This window comes from Oryx dammah, unplaced genomic scaffold (assembly GCF_014754425.2).
Source record: "Oryx dammah isolate SB20612 unplaced genomic scaffold, SCBI_Odam_1.1 HiC_scaffold_28, whole genome shotgun sequence".
Lineage (NCBI taxonomy): Eukaryota > Metazoa > Chordata > Mammalia > Artiodactyla > Bovidae > Oryx > Oryx dammah.
The window spans coordinates 27,280,308-27,290,284 of NW_024070212.1; positions in this window are offsets into that span (position 1 = coordinate 27,280,308).

The window sequence follows — 9,977 nt, forward strand, 5'->3', positions numbered from 1 at the left end:
GGAAGTAGACCTAGTGAATTAATCATTCTTATCTGGAGACGCTGCGTTCATGATTTACTCGGCATTTGCACCGAAATAGTCTACTTACTAACCTATAGCAGTGTTCTTGCCTGGAGAATCCCAGGGATTGGGGAGCCTGGTGGCCTGCCATCTATGGGGTCGCACAGAGTCGAACACGACTGAAGCGACTTAGCAGCAGCAGCGGGGAGCGGGGAGGTGTTTTCAATTTAATGTTTAATCTCTTAACACTAGCATAAATACAGACTGCCATCGGTTTGTAGGCATCATATAAAGAAAACAAGGGATAGTGCCTGCAGTATTGGGGGTTAAGGTGATGATAAATGTTTCTAAAGATAGAGGCAGCTACATGCCTAACCAGGGAGGATGTGGTTGAAACTGAGCAGTTGCCTGCTAGAGCCTTCAGATGCAGAATGCTGAAATACTATCCTGGTTAGGAAAAGCAGTCTTCTAAGAATAGCTCCTGTGGATGTGATAAAATTGGCACTGTTGACGTCAAACTTTCTATAGGAGCTCGAGATGTGTGAGTTCTGTATGATACTTGTCTGGGGGAAAGCGGCACGTTGTTAAAGTCCAAAATGAAACTCTAGCACAGCCTGTGAACTGAAGTTACCAAGGTCCGTGTCCCTGTCGCTGCCTGGTTCTATAGCTTATTCTCTGACATTTCCTCTCAGAGAACCAAGTTCAGGTTCCACTGTAAGACAGCCATGTGATGTTTTTCACTGGCTTGGTAAGTTTTCCTTCCTAATCTACTTAGCAGGTTTTTATTGAACCTACTACGTGCCTGGATGCTGCGCTACTCTGAGTGTACAGCAGTGAACCAGATAGACTGTCTGCTCATTCATTTTGTATTGAGAAGAGATCTCGAAAACAAACATTTCTTGGTTGCAATTTGGTGATTATTTCAAAGGAGAACCTTGTTCCCTGAGACACAACTTGTCTAGCCTTGCTGATCCAGCTGCCACCCACGTGACACTGCCCAAGGTCACCTCCTTCCTAATTTTTCGGAGAATAATCAAGGCTACCCAAGAGGCACTAGAACCTGTCTCAAGCTTCATTGCTTCCTGAGTCTCTTTTCAAATCAAAGCTCTCAAATAAGGAAATTGTATATTGCTTCACAGTTTCAAAGTGTCCTTACATGCATCTTGTTAAACCTCCCATAAAAGCCATGTGAGAGAGGAATGGTCTTTTTATACTGATGTAAATCACATAAAAACAGATGGATTTACTCCAGATTTGAACCCAGGTCTTTTGACCTTATCAGCTAGTGCAAATGACCCTTGAACAACACACATTTGAACTGGGCAGTTTCCCGTATATGCAGATTTTTTTCAATAGTAAGTACTACAGTACTGCACAGTCCAAGGTTGGTTGAGTCAAGAATACAGAGGAACCATGCACACTGAGGGCTGACTGTAGGTTATAGGTGGGTTGTCAACTTCGTGCAGAGTGGGCGCCCCTAAGTCCTGCGTTGTTCAGGGTCAGCTGTAGTTTCAAACCATGCTGCTCAAAGCCCTTGAAGTATCATAAAGGAGATGTCTGAGCCTGAGTGGGTGGGGTCTCCTCTTCCTCCCTTGTCCTTCCCCTCAGGCTCCATTTTCATCAATTTTGGGATTTGGGGTTTTGTTTTTTTTTTGTATATTAGTGAGATATTTTATTTTTATAGGCTTAAATATCAAGAATGACAATTTTTAATTTACCTGAAATTTGGTATGAAATGACCTCATCTTTCAAGTAGTTTCACTAATTTTATAATAGTAATAGAATCTGCCTTAAAAAATTGAAAAGAATTAGAAACCACATGTAGAATTGCAGTTAACCTTTACGCAAAGTTAATCACTTTAAAGTTTTGTTATTGTTGTTCTGTCATCTTTAGTGACACATTCTTATGCAGAGTCATAATTCATATGCACACTGTCATCTCTGTTTGTGAAAATTTTGTAATTTTTCACAAACCATCTAGTTCTGTACCTTATTCATTTCACTTAATATAAATTCCACACCTTTTCTATGTCAGCATATTTATAGCAACATCTTTCTTTTGAAAAGTATGTAATACTATAACTTATATAACCTCTCTACTGACAAATATATAGGCTGTTTATCTGATGATTTTCTCATATCAGATATCATATTCAACATATATTTGCCAGCATATGCATGGAGCAAATTCCCACAAAATAGTTGTTTGTACTTGATGCGTTATTTGTTTTAATACGTATAGCCTTACTTTTCCTCCAAATACTTTTAAAAATCATTTATTTCTGGCTGTGCAGTCTTTGTTGTTGAGTGCAGGCTCTCTAGTTTCAGAGAGTCAGGGCTACTCTCTGGTTGCAATGCCTGGGCTTCTCATCGCAGTGGCTTCTCTTGTTGTGGAGCACAGGCTCTTGTGCATCCCAGCTCAGGAGTCGTGGGGTGTGGGCTTGGTTGCTCCTCGGCATGTGAGATCTTCCCAGACCAGAGATCGGACCCATGTTCCCTACACTGGCGGTAGATTGCTAATCACTGAACTACCAGGGAAGTTCCAAATAATGTTTTATGAATAGATTCCTTCCAACAGTATATGAAAGCATGTTTTATCCCAGACCTTGGGCAACTCTGGGACGTATCAAAATTTCAAACTCTTACCAGATTAATATGTAAACTGTGATATTTTGTCTACTGTCCTATTTGCATTTCTTTATCAATATAAGCATTTTCATCTTTTCGTTTTAGGCTTCCATTCAAGATTTAATTTGAACATTTCATAAGTAAATGTTTAAACACCCTTCAACTTCACCGGTCTCCTCCTACAACCATCTGTCAAGCTGGAATCACTAGTCACATCTGCATGTCTAGGTTCAAAACCAAACACTCTGGCCACAGTTATGGTCATTGCACAACTAAGCAAGAGCGAGGCCATATATAACACCATGGTTAAGAGCCCCGACTCAGGAGCCAGAAATCCTGAGCTTAAATCCCACCTCTACCACTTAGTAACTATGAGACCTTGGACAAGTCAGTCTTTGTACCTGAATTTCTTCAACTGTAAAATGGAAGTAATGATACTTCCTCAGAAGATTACTGTGAAAATTAAATGCATTAATATATGTTAAAAAAACAGAAATACCTCAGAACAATGCTAAGCATTGTTGCTACTGCACAGACCCCAGGGCATGCTTCCCATTCTCCTAACAGAACACAGTATACTGTTGACGTTTTGATTGCTTTGTTAAAAGCAAATTGCTGAATTTTCTTTCCATTCAAGAGACAGAAGACAAAGTCAGTTTGTCTCATGGAAAAGGATGAATCTTACAAATTTGACTTCTTCATTTTTAGGCATGTGTGGGAAATTATGACTGACAAAGAAATGAGGCTGAATCCAGTAAAATACCATAAAATTTCATAATTTGATTATGTTCCAAACTAAAACTCATCCCTTAGGTTTAAGTTAACTTTTACACACCTTTAAAAGGTGACCAAAAAAGTCCACAGTTAAAAGGGTTATTATATTCCAAACCGGAGTTGTGAGGAACTCAGAAGTGCTGCCACTGAAGCAATTACAAAGGATTAAGCTTATCCTGCACATTTACTACGGTACCCTGAGCCCTATAGAACGCTTTGGCACCTGAACCGTGAGTGCCTGTGAGGGCATTGAAAGGGGTGAGGTGAAGAGCAGGTTGAAAGGGCTGGGAGCTCCCTGCACGTTTTGCAGCAGGGAGGGAAACCAGCTATAGAATAGAAGAAGGAATTTCTGGACAAAGCTGTGCACACAGCTGTTAAATGTCTGATACCTCCTCCCTGTAGAGCCTCAGATTACAGGTGTCTCTAACTCAATAAAATACAAGAAATCTCAGCTTTAAAAAAATAGTCTGTAAATTTGTTACTTGGTACTCTGAATGCTTTCCATTGGAATAATGTTCTAAATGATGGGAAGAGTGAGCTCCAACCAATGTAGCCATAATTTGGCTGAAATATTTCACATTAACAATTTCTAAAAGACATATAAAATAGTTTTCTTTTGCTAAAAAACTGAAAAAATTAAACGAGACATTTATATACCAATACTTGAAGAAAAAGCAAGTTTACAGAAAAAAGAATGAGTAGAGAGAATTGTCTATTTAAGAGGACATCTGGACATTTTTATTTAAGGGCTATACATGATAATAGGACCAGATTATGTTTTGTTTTAAATTCAGTTTTTTTTTATGATAAAGATACTTGTTCATGGTAGAAATTGCAAATAAGACAAAAGAAAAAACAATCGCCATCATTCCACTGCCCAGACAGAACACTTGTATAAGTTGTCCAGGGTGTTTTCAGTGTCTATACTGATAAATAAATTAAATGTCTTTCTGGGACTTGCCTGGCAGTCTGATGTTTAAGACTGTGCTTCCACTGCAGGGGGCGTGGGTTCCATCTCTAGTCAGGGAACTAAGATCTCATCCTGCATTGTACAGCAGATAAATACAGAGGTGGGAGAAGAGGCCCTGGTGAACAGCTTCCACACCTTTTCACATGCAACCTTGTAGCCATGCTCAGCACCCACCCATTCTGCAGTCAGTGATCAAGCATGGTAAGGGTATAGAGTTGGACTGGTTCTGCTCAATCCTGAATTCCTACAGTGGGCAGTCTTTGTGGGAGCTCCCCATTTGGTTGGCTAAGATTTTCTCAGACTTCAGTCTGAGGCTCGTCAGTCCCAACCATACTGAACTAATTACAGTTCCTCAGGTGGGTCATGAATTCTTGAGTACATCCATGGGACTTATCTGGTGGCGCAGTGGATAAGAATCCACCTCCAATGCCGGGGACACAAGTTCAACCCCTGGTCCACCCTGGTCCAGGAAAATTCCACAGGACGCAGAGCAGCTAAGCGCTTGGGCCACAACTACTGAGCCAGCAGTCTAGAGCCTGTGAGCTACAACTACTGAAGCCTGGGTACTTAAAGCTCGCAAACCCCAAAAAGAGAAGCCACCACAGTGAGAAGCCCTCGCACTGCAACACAGAGCAGCTGCCACTCACCACAACTAGAGAAAGCCCGCACAAAGCAACGAAGACCTGGTGCAACCAAATAAAATGTTTTAAAAAGTGCATTCTGTGAACAAGGGACTGGACTGTAAAACAGGTGGATTTATAACAAATATCTGAAGAAGCACCAATGGAATAAGAGCATGAAATAGCAAAGATGGTCCCATAGGTTCAAGGAACCTTGTTTTCTCTCTGCTGCTGCTGCTGCTAGCGCTCCGTAATCATGGGGAAGTCTACTCAAGAAGTTCTTCCATTCATATGGATAGAGTCTTTGATGCTAGAGTAGAGAAGTGTTGCTGCTGCTGCTAAGTCGCTTCAGTCATGTCCAACTGTGCGACCCCATAGACGGCAGCCCACCAGGCTCTGCCATCCCTGGGACTCTCCAGGCAAGAACACTGGAGTGGGTTGCCATTTCCTTCTCCAATGCATGAAAGTGAAAAGTGAAAGTGAAGTCACTCAGTCGTGTCTGACTCTTTGCGACCCCATGGACTGCAGCCTACCAGGCTCCTCCATCCATGGGATTTTCCAGGCAAGAGTACTGGAGTGGGGTGCCATCGCCTTCTCCAAGAGAAGTGTTGGAGGTATCTAAAAATCTGTACTACCAATCTGAACAGTTCTGAGAAATGATCTACTCCTGTCCTCCATTATATTGATAGAATTGACTGAAAACCATCTCTCATCATTAGAAATCACCTTATTTTGTTTCACAACACCCATTACTACCTGAAGTACTATCTTATTGTGCATTGTGTACCAGAATATAAGCAGAGGGCTGGTCTTTCTTGTTCACTAAATGCCAATGCTCAGCACAGTGTCTGGTTGGTTAGGTTCGAAACTTGAGGTCACACTACTGGTAAGAGGAGGAGACAGAATTGGAACTGAGGTCTTGTTTACGTTAACCACTTAAATGTGGTCTTCTTAAGTGCCCAAGAGATTTGTTGAAAGAATGAATGAAGAGTTAGCAAATGTTTTTGAACTGAAAATATAATGACCAAAATTATGTTTCATCAAGGTATAGTCTGGCAGTATTTTTGCTGGATTGAAGATGGAAAAAACAATTAGAACCTATTGCAGTCATCTGAATTTGAAGTCATTCGTGTTACTCAGAATTACATTGGTTGCTAGTAGCTAAAAAAAAACCCTGACTAATCAGTGGGTAAAACATTTATTTTTCTCATAGGTTAAGAAGTCTGAAGGTGGGCAGTCCAGAGCTACTTTGGTGGCCTCAGGACACTCTGTCCCTTTCTTTCTGCTCAAGCGTTCTTCACATGTGGCTTTTGTCCTGCTTGTAATTTGTGTTATGACAATGGTTGATTTGCACTTACCCTACCCTAATATTTTCTTATTATAGGCAGGAAGAAGAAGAGCAAAAGGCAAAACATGCCAACTGAATTGGCCTCTTTTTACTTATTTTTTTAATATTTATTTTTATTGGAGAATAATTGCTTTATCATGTTGTTACTTTCTGCTGTACAACACAGTGAATCAGCCATATGTATACATATATTCTCTCCCTCTTGACCCTCCTTTCCATTCACCTACCCCCGTTCCACCCCTCTAGGTTATCACAGAGCATCAAGGTGTGCTCCCTGTCCTATATAGCCTCTACCCACTAGCTATTTTACACACAGTGGTGTATATACATCAATGTTACTCTCTGAATTCATCCCACCATCCCCTTCCTCCACTACCCTGTGTGAGTTGCCATTTTTTAAAAGAGTTTTCCAGGCAGCTGACCCAGCAATTCTGCTATTCTATTGGTCAGACTGTCACATGGCCACTCTCACTGCAAAGAAGTCTAGCAATATAGTTTTTTGGCTGAGCGCATTGATAACACTTGTCAACGTTAGTTAACTTTTGTTAATAAGAAAAAATAGAAATGATTTTTGAACAGACAACTAGGGTATCTGTCACACACAAAAAAATGGGAAAATTAGAGAGCAACAAATAAAGGGAAGAATCATTTGAAGGGGAAGCAGATTTGAGAAGGAGAATGTTTGGTTTGGATATATCAATTTGTCAGTTCCGTTGGGAAATCCAGGTGGAAATGTCACACACACACAGAGTTCAAAAGGAACAAAAAATATTTTGGTTCAGTAACAACTTTGTAATGTGTTCTATTGTTGTTGATTGAAAGTAGAGGATGGCCAAAAAGCGAAGCTACAAAATGGTCTCTTTTTTTGCAGACAAAGAGGCTTATTCCAGCTTTCAGTAGGAAGGCAAAGATAAAAGATTATTCAGTTCAGGCCCACAATTCTGTTCCAGATCCGAAGTTCCACACTGATATTACTGTCTTTAATACACACTGTTACAATTTCATAAATTCTGCTGAGTCTACCAAAGGACTTTATTTACCTAACAGTAATTATCATGGTAAATATTGCAAAGATATTGCAGGTTTTGTTCCAGAACACCACAAGAAAGTGAGTATCATAAAGCAAGTCACACAACCTTTCTGGCTTCCCAGTGCATGTAAAGTTAGGTTTACAGTATCTTATAGTCTTAAGTGTGCAGTAGCATTTTGTCTAAAAAACAATGTACATATCTTAAGTTTAAAATACTTAATTGCTAAAAAGTGCTAACCATCATCTGAGCCTTTGTTCCTCTCGAGTGGAGGCGGGTATGTCGGGAAAGTCTTGAGTTGCAGCAAGGGTGTGAAGGACCCTTTCGAAGTTCAAGAGGGAAGGGGTGATTTGCCTCGAGACGCCTCAGCGGAAAAGGGCCAGTGAGTCTTAATCTTTTTGTTGTTGGAGGATTTGCCTCGTTGTTGGTATGACTGCTGACTGATCAGAGTGGTGGTTGCTAAGACTGGAGTGGCTGTGGCAATTAAATAAAAATTAATGAAGTTTGCTGCATCAATTGACTCTTCCTTTCAGGAACGATTTCTCTGTAGCATGTGATGTTATTTGAGAGCATTTTACCTACAATAGAGGTAGGAGGTTATATCATCTACATCTATTGTTTAATGTAGCCACCTTCATTAATTACTTAGGTATATCTTCTGGATAACTTGCTGCAGCTTTTTCATCAGTATTTGCTGCTTTACCTTGCGCTTTTATGTTATGGAGACAGCTATTTTCCCGTAACCCTCATGAACCAATCTCTGCTACCTTCAAACTTTTCTTCTGCAGGTTCCTAATAAGTCTCAGCCTTTGTAGAACTGAAAAAAAGGCCTTACTTTGGATTAGGCTTTGGTTTAAAGAAATGTTGGGCTGGTTGGATCTTCCATCCAAACTAAAACTTTCTACATATCAGCAATGAAGCTGTTTTTCTTTCTTAACCATTCATGTGTTCACTGGAGAAGCACCTTTAATTTGCTTCAAGAACTTTTCCTTTGCAATCACAACTTGACTAACTGTTTGGCACACAGGCCTGGCTTTTGACCTATCTCAGCTTTCAGCTTTTCTAGCTTTTGATTTAAAGTAAGAGACATGGGACTTTTCCATTTACTTGAGTGCTTAGAAGTCATTAGGTTTATTCAGTGGCCTAATTTCAATATAGTTGTGTCTCAGAGAATACCAAGGCCCAAGGAAAGGGGGAGAGATGGGAACCAGCCAGTCAGTGGAGCAGTCAGAACACATACAATATTTATTGATTAAGTTCTCATTTTATATGAGTGTGGGTTAATGGTGCCCCAAAACAATTACAATGGTAACATCAGAAATCAATGATCACCAAACACAAATAATAATAATGAAGTTGGAAATAATTACCAAAATATGATACAGCAACATAAAGTGAGCAAATGCTATTGGAAAAATGGTGCCAATAGACATGCTCCATGTAGAATTGCCACAAAACTTCAATTTGTAAAGCAAAGCACTATAAAATGAGGTCTTCCTGTATTTAGGTGTAACCTGGACTTTGTGTTATTGTGAAAGGAGTGTGAGATTTTGGTCCAGAGAGCCTTAGCTTTGCATTAACAATTGGAATGCTTTGGGCAGAATACATCTCTCCTCAGAGCCTAAATTTTCTCATTTGCAAAATAAAGGTAAGGTACTCCTTGCCTTACAGAGTTTTAAGAACCATCAAATAGATAATATTTGATAAGTGCTTTGGATACTATAAAATGCTATATGTAAGAAGGATGTTCTCTTTGTAACAATATATTTAGTGAAGGTACCTGAGCACTCTAGGCTCCAGTTGTGTTTCCATAAGATTTGAAGTAGGATTTCCCTGGTGGTTAAATGGATAAGAATCTACCAGCCAACCCAGGGGCTGTTGTTCAGTCGCTGAGTCCTGTCTGACACTTTGTGACCTCATGGACTGCAGCACGCCAGGCTTCCCTGTCCTTTACCATCTCCTGGAATTTGTTCAAACTCATGTCCATTGAGTCAGTGATGCCATCCTCTGTCGTCATCTTCTCCTGCTGCCTTCAATCTTTCCCAGCATCAGGGTCTTTTGCAGTGAGTCGGCTCTTTGCATCAGGTGACCAAATTGTTAGAGCTTCAGAATCACTCCTTCCAGTAAGTATTCTGGGTTGATTTCACAGGTTCAATCCCTGATCTGGGAAGGTCCCACATGCTATGGAGCAACTAAAACCAGTGCTCCACAACTGCTGAGCCTGAGCTCTAGGGCCCACGAGCTGCAACTCCTGAAGCCTGTGCACCTGGAGCTGGTGCTCTGCAACAAGAGAAGCCACCACAATTAGAAATCTACACCGCAATGAAGAGTAACCCCTTTAGTTGCTCGCAGCAACTAAAGAAAGTCTGTGCACAGCAGGGAAGACCCAGTGCAACCAAAAATAAGCAAATACTTTTTTAAAAAGAATTGAAGTAAATTTACCACTTATTAAGTAAATTCTGTCAGGTGAATTTCTGCTAAGTCAGGGATATATCTTACGAAAGTGTGTGTGTGTTGAGAGCTTGATGAATGTATCAGCATATTCACCAACCACACATGGCGGTTCTCAGGACTGAAATCCTGAGAACCTTGACTTTCCAGAGCCTGCA